This window comes from Onychostoma macrolepis, chromosome 17, assembly GCF_012432095.1.
Source record: "Onychostoma macrolepis isolate SWU-2019 chromosome 17, ASM1243209v1, whole genome shotgun sequence".
NCBI classification, from domain to species: Eukaryota; Metazoa; Chordata; class Actinopteri; order Cypriniformes; family Cyprinidae; genus Onychostoma; species Onychostoma macrolepis.
Genome location: NC_081171.1, coordinates 8,897,182 through 8,909,322, shown reverse-complemented (window position 1 = coordinate 8,909,322; position 12,141 = coordinate 8,897,182). Strand labels below are relative to the sequence as shown.

General features: G+C 36.4%; 1 protein-coding gene across 45 annotated transcripts in view; it reads left to right on the top strand.

Annotated features, from left to right (window-relative positions):
- Positions 1–12,141, top strand: part of nrxn3a (neurexin 3a) — a 295,029-nt gene that overhangs the window by 113,216 nt on the left and 169,672 nt on the right. The gene's annotated exons all lie outside the window — the stretch shown is intronic.

The window sequence follows — 12,141 nt, the reverse complement described above, 5'->3', positions numbered from 1 at the left end:
ATTTATTATAAATATGAATATTTTATGTCATTTATTTATTTTTAGTCATTTATTAATGAAATGTAGTCAATACTACATATCGACTACCTAAAGCAACAGTGGCTCCAAAATTGGTTGAAAAAACAAAAATGGTTTTGAACACTTAAACCACATATTATCAAATAATAATAATAATAAAAAAACAAAATGTAATTTCAAATGGCATGCACAGAAATATGGTTAAAATCACACTTGCGTTTAAGAGAACTGATGTTATACATCAACTAAAAGATCAGAAAAGTTAAAGATTAATATACAGTTATTTCTGAGACAAGGTCTGTTTGTTTACTAATGCCTTTGTTTGATATAGTTTGTACATCTTTGTCTTATAAGTTTCCAAACCATTTATGGTGCCACTATATTGTGTGGTATTACTAATTGTTAAGTGAGACATCTGAGTGTTGTTTTCACAGAGGTCACATTAGTAAAGATCTAATTGAAGGTGACAAGAAACTCATAACTATGAGAGAGACCCAAAATAACATTCTGCTCATAACCAGCCCTTTAAAGTTCAAGACTGCAATCACTTGACTGAACTCCTCATGGATTTAATCAGATCTGATTATGTAAAACGTGGGAGTAAAATATGATAACACTGCATGGGTACATCACTTGATCTATTCGGACGACCCTTTGCATTACAGGTCACCATGTATCAAATCTGTCTAAAAAGCCCCCAAGAACCAGAATCAATCAACAACAATGCACTTCTACCACGAGCAGTCCGTCTTTATTCTATAGTCATAATGATGCCATTCTTTTGACATCACTGCCACAATAAAGGTGTTATCTCGAGCCGGCGGAGATAAACACCATCCCTATAGAAGCAGAAAGCGCCTCGGTGAGAATGTGATATGACTGTGATTGCCTTCCTCCCCTCTGCCGCAAGAACAACACAGTTGACCTTCCAGAGATTGAAGACTGACATGCATAATAGTACGCTAGCCTGCTGCTTTGACAACTCGTATTTTTGTGAGAGGCAGCAGTGAATCAAAAGCATGTTAGTGAAGATAGGGATGGACTTAATTGAATAATGCAGAGAGAGTGATGTGTGTGTGTCAGCTTTGTCAGTCTGGAAGAATATCTGCTGTGGAGGAAGGAACTCGGAGGACGGGCTTTTTGCAGGCGCGCCAATTTTTGTTGCTATTCTTAGGCATACGAAAGCTTGTTCAGTGCTATAATCAGAAACGTCTCATTTGAAGGAGTCGTAGTGACGTGACAGGAAATTTTGCTACACAGACGGAATACAAAGCCTTAATAATGAATTTAATGTCTATATTAGTAGACGAAACAGACTGAACAGTCTAATGTATGTGTAGACTGAACGTGCCACTATTCAACACTAGGTGGCAGTAATGTTTTAGTTAGGAACGAAAGCAGAAGTCTGTTGTGTGCCAGAACGTCTCATAAAATTTGAATATTTGAATAATGCATTATTATATAGCACCCTCGGTTCTGAGTAAATATTTTAGGAATATGTATTCTCACATGTTCCTTTGTAATTTTGCTGAGATTTATTTCTTTTTTTATGACTGGAGACTGCGAGACATTGCAAATTAGGAATCGCTTTTTAGGAAGGCTTTCTTTTGACAATAGAAATGTTCAGTTTAAATTCAGACTATTAATATTAACACAAGGTGTTATGTTGACTACATATTTTAATCATAAAGCTGTGAAGTATTCAGTGTTCAGGTATTTAATATGTATTTATATAAAAACTAGAGCTAGTGAAATTGGCAAAATGTGTCCTTGAAGCAAGATTGATATTTCTAGTTTTGTGGTGTTTTTTTTTAACGTTTTTTTTTTTTTATTTTCATACTGCATAAATGAGCTGATATTTAAAACGGCTGAGATTTAATGACACGTTTGTACTTTAATTATTCCATTGCAATCACTTGCCCTTTGAAAGGTCAAATCATATTATTTATAAATACGCTTCCGCTTTATTTATCAGTCATGCTTTTTGTTACAACTGATTTCGCAGCATTTTGGTTTGTAGGCTGTAATAGATTACTTTGAATTTGTTTTCTAATGCATCTCTGTGCTCATAATTAGTATTTGCATTCGGCTAACTATACGAGCAGTGATTCTCATCTGGTTTTGCCTTGAGATTTTACAATTTGGATATCATGTGCTCTCCCAACAGAGCACCAAAAATAGTTTTTCATTCAAAAGTAATACAGTGTTCTTTTTTGAAAACCTTTTTCTCATCTGAATGTGAGGTTATATGGTTAGGTGCATTTGAATCATCTCCTTTAAAGCATATGTGAGTATCTTGAAAAGAACGGTATAAATAAAATATTTAAATATTAATTAAATTTGAATATATGAATGCATCCGTTCCCAGAAAAGCCACTAGAATATAATTCACCCAGTCCAACCGAATCTTACACTAATTTGGCCAGTGATCATTGAAATGCTTTTAGTCGTAGTATATTTAGCAATGGCAGACATGTTTGCCCTTGGCCTCTAAATTAAGATTAAAAGTGAGCACAGTGTTAATGCATTAGACAAGAGCTCGTGTATGAATGAGATGCATTTGTTGCCTCTTTCAAGCAGCTACAGCTAAACAAACACCAAATTGCAAGTTGCCAACTGCATTCCAAGTCTTTGCTTATTAATTTGGACACACTGTGCAATCACGTTGATTGAGCTGCGGTAATAAATGACTGGTTAGAAGCTCCATTGGCTGTTAAATGAACTTGTGGCAAATTAATATTGCTTATAGGAATTTGCCAGTATCCACTAGACGAGTGTGAGGTACTGTCTGAGAACGAAGCTGTTTATTCATAAGTTTAAACGGCCTCATTTCATCCGGGATTCTTTTAGTTCCTTAAAGCAAAGCAGTCAGTGCTCAAATTCCATGAGACGTTCACAAAGGAGCTGTGCTATGCGCTTCCTAATGAATTCCCTCAGGATCTACTGAAGGTGCCAGTCATTTTCTTGGCTGAGGGCCTTGATGGCCAGCATGCTATGTCATCTCCATATAGCTTCATACGTTCGTCGAGTTTTGGATACGAAGACTCCATATCTGTTCGTTTGAAAGTGAAGATTTTCGATGGTGCCGTTTTATATGCTGAAACTTCTGAAGGGGTTTTACAAATTGCCTAGTTGCACAACAAAGCGATTCTTTTCCTTTTCTGTTTTCCCACAACATTAATTACCAGGGTTAACATAAAATATTGCTTCGCACAATTTAAATGATACCCATCGGCATTCTTTCTTTTTTTCCTCCATGTCCAACATTTGTTTCATAAATATATAAATTAAACGACAGATACACAAAGCATGCTGGAGGGATGGATTTGTTTTCCCTCATGTGTGTCTGACATGAACAGAATCTCGGTAATTAAGGAGCATCTTTTTCTCCGTCTTTGCTGTAGAGGAAAGAGGAGGAGGATGCTTCACACCCCTTCTAGCGAGACTTCATCAAAGCTGTGTTCTCCTCACTCCATTAGAAACAGGAGAACCCGTCTGAGCCACACCATCAATTAAGATGGCAACAAAAGCAAATGCGCACCTTCAGCTATCTCGTGTCCAATGTAGTGTTACTTAGACAATACGGCTCGGCGGAGAGAGGGAAACGCATTAGAGATGGATAGAAGGCCAAGTGTAGGCTTAAGTAACAGGAAATGTTCTGTGATTTAATTAAGCGAGGTGTAAATGCTTTGACTAGAATTATGAAATGACTTCCTGGATGGCAAATGACTTTCAAGAAACCCCCTTTTTTTTTCTTTTTTTTATTAGTGGTGCTAACCTTTGGTTAGAGGTTTAAACAAGAGCTTTTTAAGGTTTAAGGGCTTGTTCACACCAAGAACGATTACTGTAAAACTTAGTCAGTGTAGCGCCATATTTAATTTTTGACAGGAATGAAAACAAGGCTGTGAGGGACAGAAGTACAGTGAGTTCAACGGATTGTACTGTTGTTTGACAACATACCGATTGTTTAGTTGACGAAATGCCTTTCTTAACTTTCAGTGGAAAAAAACTCCATAGAATAGTTTTGAAAGTTGTTATTTGTGGAAATGACTTGATCTAGGATGTTTACACAGCTTCGTTTTCATCTGTGTTAAATTCAATACAGTCAAACCTGATCCCAAAAGGTCAATAATGATAGCTATAGTAGTCAACATTTGAAGTGGATCAAAAAAGTTCATCAAAGTTGTCCTAAGACAAGAACGCATTTTGGTTTTAGGTTTTAGGACAACTTTGATGAAAGGGTTTGATCCACTTCAAATGTTGACTAGCGTATATGACCGCCCATATATTATTGTAGTATCCAATTTATGAGTAAAACAAGGTGTGTGGAAAATATAAACTGATTTAGCTCTACAATATAAATTACACACACCCAAACTGAAAACGTGAATTATGAAGCATTTGTTTATTTTTCAAAACGTATGTTTGTAATGAGCAACTATAAGAATGTTTGGTGCGTAAATGTGTGCAGTTTAGGTTGTACAGCAAAACATTGTCATGTTGCATTTACCACTGATATATTTTACTCATGAATTGAAAAACCCAATTATAAAAACCCATGGTAAAATTTTGAGGGGACACATGGGTAATTCGTCTTCTGGGTTTTGTTGTCACAATTCCTGCTTTGTATTGACCAATCAGAATCAAGTGTATAGAGAGCCCTGTAATGGTATAGTAAAAGATCATTTTATGTAGCCTTTATGGTAATATTGCATATAGTTTTGGGGTGTTCAGATCATGATGGAAATATCGTACGAGTTGAACGAACATGAATGTCACCACAAATCAAATTAGGAGAGGAAAACTAGGAAATTCTGAGTTTTCTTTGATTCCAGAGTTTCAGAGTTGAGGGCATGTCAGTGAGAAACTGACGGTACTCAATTCATGCAGTGGTCACTGTATATTTTTTCATTTGCAATAAAAAAAAATAAAGTTGCGTACAATAATGTAGAATTATAGCCTAATATAAACAGTGCCTTCATAAATCGAATAAAAGCATCTAAAAAAACAAACACACCAGGTGCACATTTGTTATTCATCATTTTGTAGAAGTAGAATCTTTTTTTTTATTTTTGCACCAACCAAAGTGATTTGAACGCACCTGAACTTCCCATGTGGACTTGACCACACCATTTCTTACAGTGTTTTTCCATCTTATCTAGCAAAGAAGCCGGTTGGCCTTATGTTGCAAGAATATTGCAGAAAATATTCCTGGGAAACATAAATCAATATGCATTACAGAATATATAATGTATTACATTAAACTAAAAAAGAGAGAAAGTCAGAGTAAAGGCCAGAAATGGAATAGAATATATGTAAATACTTATTTGAACTACAGGAGAAATCAGCATACCATAATAAAAGTAAACAGAAGATATAAGAGCCAGCAGTAATGTTTGATTTATCTCTCCATTCTTAAAATAAATCTCTTTTTAAGGTTTTGACATTGATTCAAAATCGACTTTTAGACTGTCGAATTATTAGTATTTGTTTTGTGCAGTTCATAAGAATCGGTCATCAGATTTCTCGGACAGTTTGTGGAAGCCATAGCTCACGTTGTGCTATCTGGGTGGGGCTGCTTCTGTGAGTCTGAGTTAAAAATGCTGTCGTTGATGAAAAACCTGAGGTGGCAGGAAGATGAATTGTTCATGTGAGTCCATATTCATCACCCAGGTGTCCCGCACTTCCGATGGCCCCTGACACAAGATAAAGAGCTGTGAGACAGGGGAAATGACCTCATCTGACAGCCTCAAAGAGAACCAACGGCACAATGGAAATAGATTGGCGCGTTCACAGGAAATATTACCGCATGCTGTATTCATGATGAGTGGTGCGATATGCTCTGCCCTCTTCAGCCCAATGATTGAATTGGCAGCGGTTTATTATTTTATTTTAGTTTACGGTGAAGCTCGAAATGATGCAGCGTTGAAGGAGCCGTCTAAAAAATACAGCCGGATCGATCGGCGAAGGTTTAATATCCTTCATTTCTTTCAATCGACCTGGTGGCCCTTTATCTGTCAACAGAATTATATATTGTATGAGTTAGTGCAGTGTGCGCTTTGTTCGTTGGCTTTACGTTCTTTTTAATTGCTTTTGTTTATAATAACTTTCCATTAGTCTGTGTTCACTAGAGCACACTTTGTTCCAAACTCTAGTGAGCTGTTTCCTGCGATTGATTTCAATGGAGTATCTTAGCATTTTGTTTAGGTATCAGGACAGTACACTGGGGGGAAAAAAAGGTGTAGGGTTCAGAAATTTCTAGTAGATTTCACAAATGTGACCCTGGACCACAAAACCAGTCTTAAGTCGCTGGGGTATATTTATAGCTATAGCTAACAATACATTGTACGGGTCAAAATTATCGATTTTTCTTTTATGCCAAAAATCATTAGGATATTAAGTAAAGATCATGTTCCATGAAGATATTTTGTAAATTTCTTACCGTAAATATATCAAAACGTAATTTTCGATTAGCAATATGCATTGCTAAGAACTTAATTTGGACAACTTTAAAGGCGATTTTCTCAATATTTAGATTTTTTTTTTTTTTTTTGCACCTTCAGATTCCAGATTTTCAAATAGTTGTATCTCAGCCAAATATTGTCCTAACAAACCATACATCAATGGAAAGCTTATTTATTCAGATATTTATTCGACAAATTGACACTTAAGACTGGTTTTGTCATCCAGGGTCACAAATAATTACACAGAAATGGCAAGTAAAACATTGAATTAAACATAATTTAGAAGTAGAAAAAATTGAAATGGTCGCCTAAACTTTGTATTATTTGTTTTTCCCAGTATAATAAGGAAACACAGCACACACACATTTTGGGTAAAATGATCTGTTTTGAACCATGCATTTTTAGTTTTAGTTTATTTATTATAAAGGTGTTTTATTTACATTTTTATGTTTGGTAGGCCTATTTAAGATTTATTGCAATGTATTCTAGAATTGACTTACTTTGGACTGGACTTTGGGCCAAATGAGGTGAATTATGTATAAATAAACATTAACTACCTTTTGGAAACACTCTTTTGATGCCTTAAAATGCTTTCTATGTAGGCATCTCACTAGGTTTTGGAACAGTAGAAAAAAATCTGAGCTCTCTATTTAATCCTCTGGCCTTTCAGTGCTCAAATCTTGCCGATAACATTGAAAAATAACGTTGGTATTACTGTAATGATTGAGGCTTTATGTGTTTAGCACTAGACACCTTCAAGGCCACCATAAGCTTTAAAACCGGGATGACATATGGTCATATTTAGAGGAACGGACAGGAACCGCTTCAGTTGAAGCAAGTTTATTTGATCTCTCACACTTCCGCTGAGAAAACCATGAAACACAATAAAGCATCTCAGCATAATCTATTTATTTATCTTTCCCTTTTTTTCTCCAAGACCATAGTGTATTCTTTGAACTTCTCTGCATCTCAGCTAGAGCGTGTGAAATCCATACCGAATCAATACTGTCGTCTGATACCTTTATTTGACGATCTCTGTGCGGGCTACTTGGGATTGCGTGCAACCAACAGACGCGCCTGACACGACCATCAAACATGATTTCCAGCGAGTGACTTCATTCAATATGGCTCATAAAGAAATAGTAGTGTGCAAAAATCCATTTTTGGTCAGGCAAGGTGACCTTGTGGGAGGGGAAGTGGTCTTTGCTTTAAGGCTTAGTCACTCAAGTGGAGCCATCCATCACTGCGCATTTCCAGGAAAAACAAATTATGCCCTGTACCAGCACATAAACGTGGCCAATCAATATCTCTGCCCTGCCTCAAATGCCACACATTTTACACCGTTTCTAATCATCTTGTTGTCTTGCCACCTCTGCCAGTTCAATGGAGTGTATCATAGCCATTTATTTTTTTCATTTTTATTATTATTATTTTTTATGTTCAGTTGTTAAAATGTGTGACATCACTTTTCATCTTCTGAACTAATCGGCTTTGTAGCTTGAATCACTTGTATGCTGCTCATAATAATTAAAAAAAAAAAAAAAACCTCTTTGAGGTTCATTATTATTGTTTATTGTACCGTTTTTTGTATTGATATATTCTCTCTCTTTATAACAGATAGTGTACATTTTTTTTATTCTGTTCTCCACTGTCTGATAGATATTCAGTGTTTTAACAGTGTAGATATGAAATATGACTGTTATTATATTTTTCATTTAAATTTCAGATATAATAAAATACCCCTTTTAGGTTCATTGTTATGGGTTATGTTTATTTTACTTTTTTACTATACTTTATAGTATACTATACTTTTTTGCATTGGTTAAATTATATATTTTTTTGTCACATTTTAACAGAGCAATAGAGAATTTAACAGTACATATTTCTGTATTAACTATGAATATCTGTTTTACACTAAATATTTTTTTATGCATTTCTCAAACCTTTTCCCAAGTCCTTTTCTTGTATTTTTGGTATTCAAGTGCATATCTTTTTTATTTAATCTTACCACCACCTCTCCACTATGGGAACAGCAATATTTTTGACAATATTTTTAGCAGTGCAGATGTGAACTAGATTAAAAAGTTTGTCGAGACAAACTTTAGGTTGGCTTGAGAAAGCCTAGCCTGAATGTTTAAAGCAGTTGTGAAAGCTTGAAGTTTAAAGGTTTTCAGTTTGAAATAGGCTAGTTAAGTATTCATTTACTGGTTTTTAAAAGATAAAAACCAGAAAAGGTTGATAGCATGATTAGCATGTTACTAGCATGATTAGCAAGTGACTAGCATGTTTCTAGCATGATTAGCATGTTTCTAACATGATTAGCATGTTGCTAGCATTATTAGCATGCTACTAGCATGTTGCTAGCATGACTAGCAAGTGACTAGCATGTAGCATGTTTCTAACATGATTAGCATGTTACTAGCATGTTGCTAGCATGATTAGCAAGTGACTAGCATCTTGCTAGCATGACTAGCATGTCGTTAGCATGTCGCACGAAGTTTTGTCCAGAAGAAGAAGAAGAAGAAGCAGAATAATAACTAGAATGTACATTTCCTGAAGAAAATGTGAGTGGTGCTTGCCGGGGCAAAACTCGGCGCTGGGCAGGTACTACAGTGTTCTGCGCGATTGTAGAGAGCCAACTCCCATGTCTGTATGATGTTGTGGAGCTGAGATATGGCTTATTTATGTTGCTATACGGTTGCTAGGGTTCTCTATGTGGTTGCTAGGGTGTGGCTGCACAGTCGCCATGGTGATACTTACAGACTGGTTTTTCAGCCCAAACAAGAGAGGCCACCCCCATATCTATACAACTTTCTGGTGCTGAGAAATTGCTTATTCATGAGTTTGTTCAGTTGCTAAGGTACTCTAAATTGTTGCTATGGTGTGACTATACAGTTTATGGGATAATATTTAAAGACTATTTGACAGTCTGAATAAACAGAGCCCTACCCCATGTTTCTACAATGTTTTGGTGCTTAAAAATTGTTGGTTAATGTCCTTTTACGGTTGCTAGGGTGCTGTAAGTGGTTGCTAGGGCATAGCTATGAAGTTGTCATGTCATTACTTATTGGCTGCTTGATAGGCCGAGTCAAAAGAGCCCTCCCTGAAGTCTCTGTAACCTCCTGATCCAAAGATATAATCTCACTAATTTTGTGCCAATGTTAAATCTATGGGACTTTTTCGCCCAAATTGTTTCATCCACCAGACGAACATCCTACACTCAATTACTTATAAAAGATGAAGCACACCTCTATAACTGGGTGGTTACTATCGTGTTGCTAAGCAGCTGGTAGTTGTCACACATAATAATAATAAGCTTAAGTAGCAGATCAGTAGGTTGGCTCTCTCAAGCCAACCTAATTATGCTGTTTTATGTTTCATTTTTAATTACATTTCAGATTTGTGTTTACATTACCTTCAGGATCTAAAATGGCATATCATAAGTGAGCATCCTTAGTCTACAGCATCTAAATTACATTTTAAATACCACTATTACAAAAAAATAAATAAAAGTAGAGATAGTGATGAAGGATTTAACAAGACAAAAATGTGAAAAAGACCCACCGTATAGTTAGCGGGAAAAAAAGCGGTGCTTTTTCTCCAGGATTTAAAAAAATCAACTCCGATTGGGTTTTTCTAGAAGTCATCTGTTTCATGTTGCCAGAGAATCGTTAGGGGGGACGTGGTCAAAGCTCTTCTCTCCTCCTCTCTTATCTGCACAATCCTGCTCTGATTGAAGCGGTAACTCTCAACTGCCTTTGATCAGGTCGTGTGTCACTTAAGACTGCTCTGAATGGAGTCTCATCTTCCTCATCCTGCAGAGTTCCAGATCAGCTTGGGCTCTCAATCAAAAACACAATTAGAACAGCATTAAAAAAAGACAGGCCTGCTCTGTCTTATCTATACAATCAGCTGCCTTTATCTTCCTCCATTCATCCTCCTTTTTTTAATTTTCTCTTTTTTGTTTCACAGCACGTCAGGTTTTTTGAAGAATTAACCATTGATCACCTCCTGCACTCGTACATGTAATAAATGAAAGCAGGAAAAGCAGATATATGTGCTGCTACAGTCCAGCAATCAGCTTTATTTAGTTTTTTTGAATTATGAAATGTGTTTTTTTGGGCTGCATATCTGCGTTCATGGCAGAGATCGAAGATGAATTTGGTTGCTATGTGATGCAATTTCTTAAACTCATCCCTTTGGCTTCTCACACTGTCATGGCAATGTGGAAGATTGTTCCCGGGAAGACGGGCAGCACTTCTGGAAAGCATTAATTACCACAGAATGGGACCATTAATCAGAGCTGTCTATGCCAGACAGAGCAGAAGGCAGCAGAAAAGGGCTCCTCTCTGCTTCTGTGCTGAATGACTAGAGGTGTTCTTATGCATAGTACCCTAGTGCACAGGAGGACTGCAGCCAAACTAGGACATTGACATAATGAAGACAGATTTGCTTTGGGGACCTTACCATTTCATACATCTTAACAACAAGGGACAAGGAGGACCTTATAGTGCTCCTGAAATTCCACCAAATTATCCCCTTTCCTCGTATCTTCTTGAATCATTGCAGATGGAAAAATTCAAAATGCATGAAAAACAACTATTTTAAAATGAATGCATTTAATGATTTTTCCTGCTATCTTTTGTGAATGTACAGCATCACTCCAGGCAGGGTTTGCTCTTAAATGCCACTTGCTTAAGTGCTGCAAATGTTTGGTTAATTTGACTAAACAGAAGTAAGTGTATGTTAATTTTGTCAATATTGTGCGAATGGAAACAGACTTGTAATGAACTTAATGCATTTGATCCAGTGGTTAATTTAATTCACACAACCTTAAGGACCCCAATGGAATCGCTTGATGAATGCAGTTTTCTTTCTTTTCCTGACCTATTCAGTGGGGCGACAGTGTTTCCTAACTGTTTTTGCATATGCGTATGCATTGCATTCATGTAAAAATGCATTATCATATAGACAGTCAGCAACTTAAAGTACAGAAATGCCAGTAAAGGATTCTTCAGACTGATTGGACTCATTTTGAAAAGAATTGCAAAAAGCTATTCTCGGTACTAAATTGGCCAGTTAGAATGGATATTCAAATGACGCAGCGAAATGCAGCGGTGAAGGGCGCAATGAAATTTCCCTCCTTTTGCAACCAATTATTTGTCAGCGGTAACCACTCAGTCCAATCAGCGTTCAGTAACACATTAGTATGTTTTAAATTATTATTGGTCCAAAAGATAATTAATCTTTAATGGCATTTACTGGTGTATATAGGCTCACTTTTGTAGATTACGCTTTAATACAACACTCAACACTCAGTTGTTTTGTAGAACAGTCATTTAACACATTTTTGCTGTGTTGTCTTTGTAGAGTCTGGAGGTCCGAGCACTTTGAAACAGTGAATCATTTTTCAAAGTAAGTGGTTCAGTTGATTCAAAGCTTTGGTTTCCCCTCCACTAGGTTGCATTTGTTTGTGAATCTGACTGTATTGGTCAAGTCATGTGCTTTTGACTCACTAAAAAGAACCATCTCGTATGAGTCATTTGTTGTTGAATCGGACTATGAGTTATGATTTTGGTTCGCCAAATAGAAGTACTTGCAAGCATGATTTGTGATGCCTTTTGTTAGTCAGGTGGCTTTAGTGGATATATTCACTCTA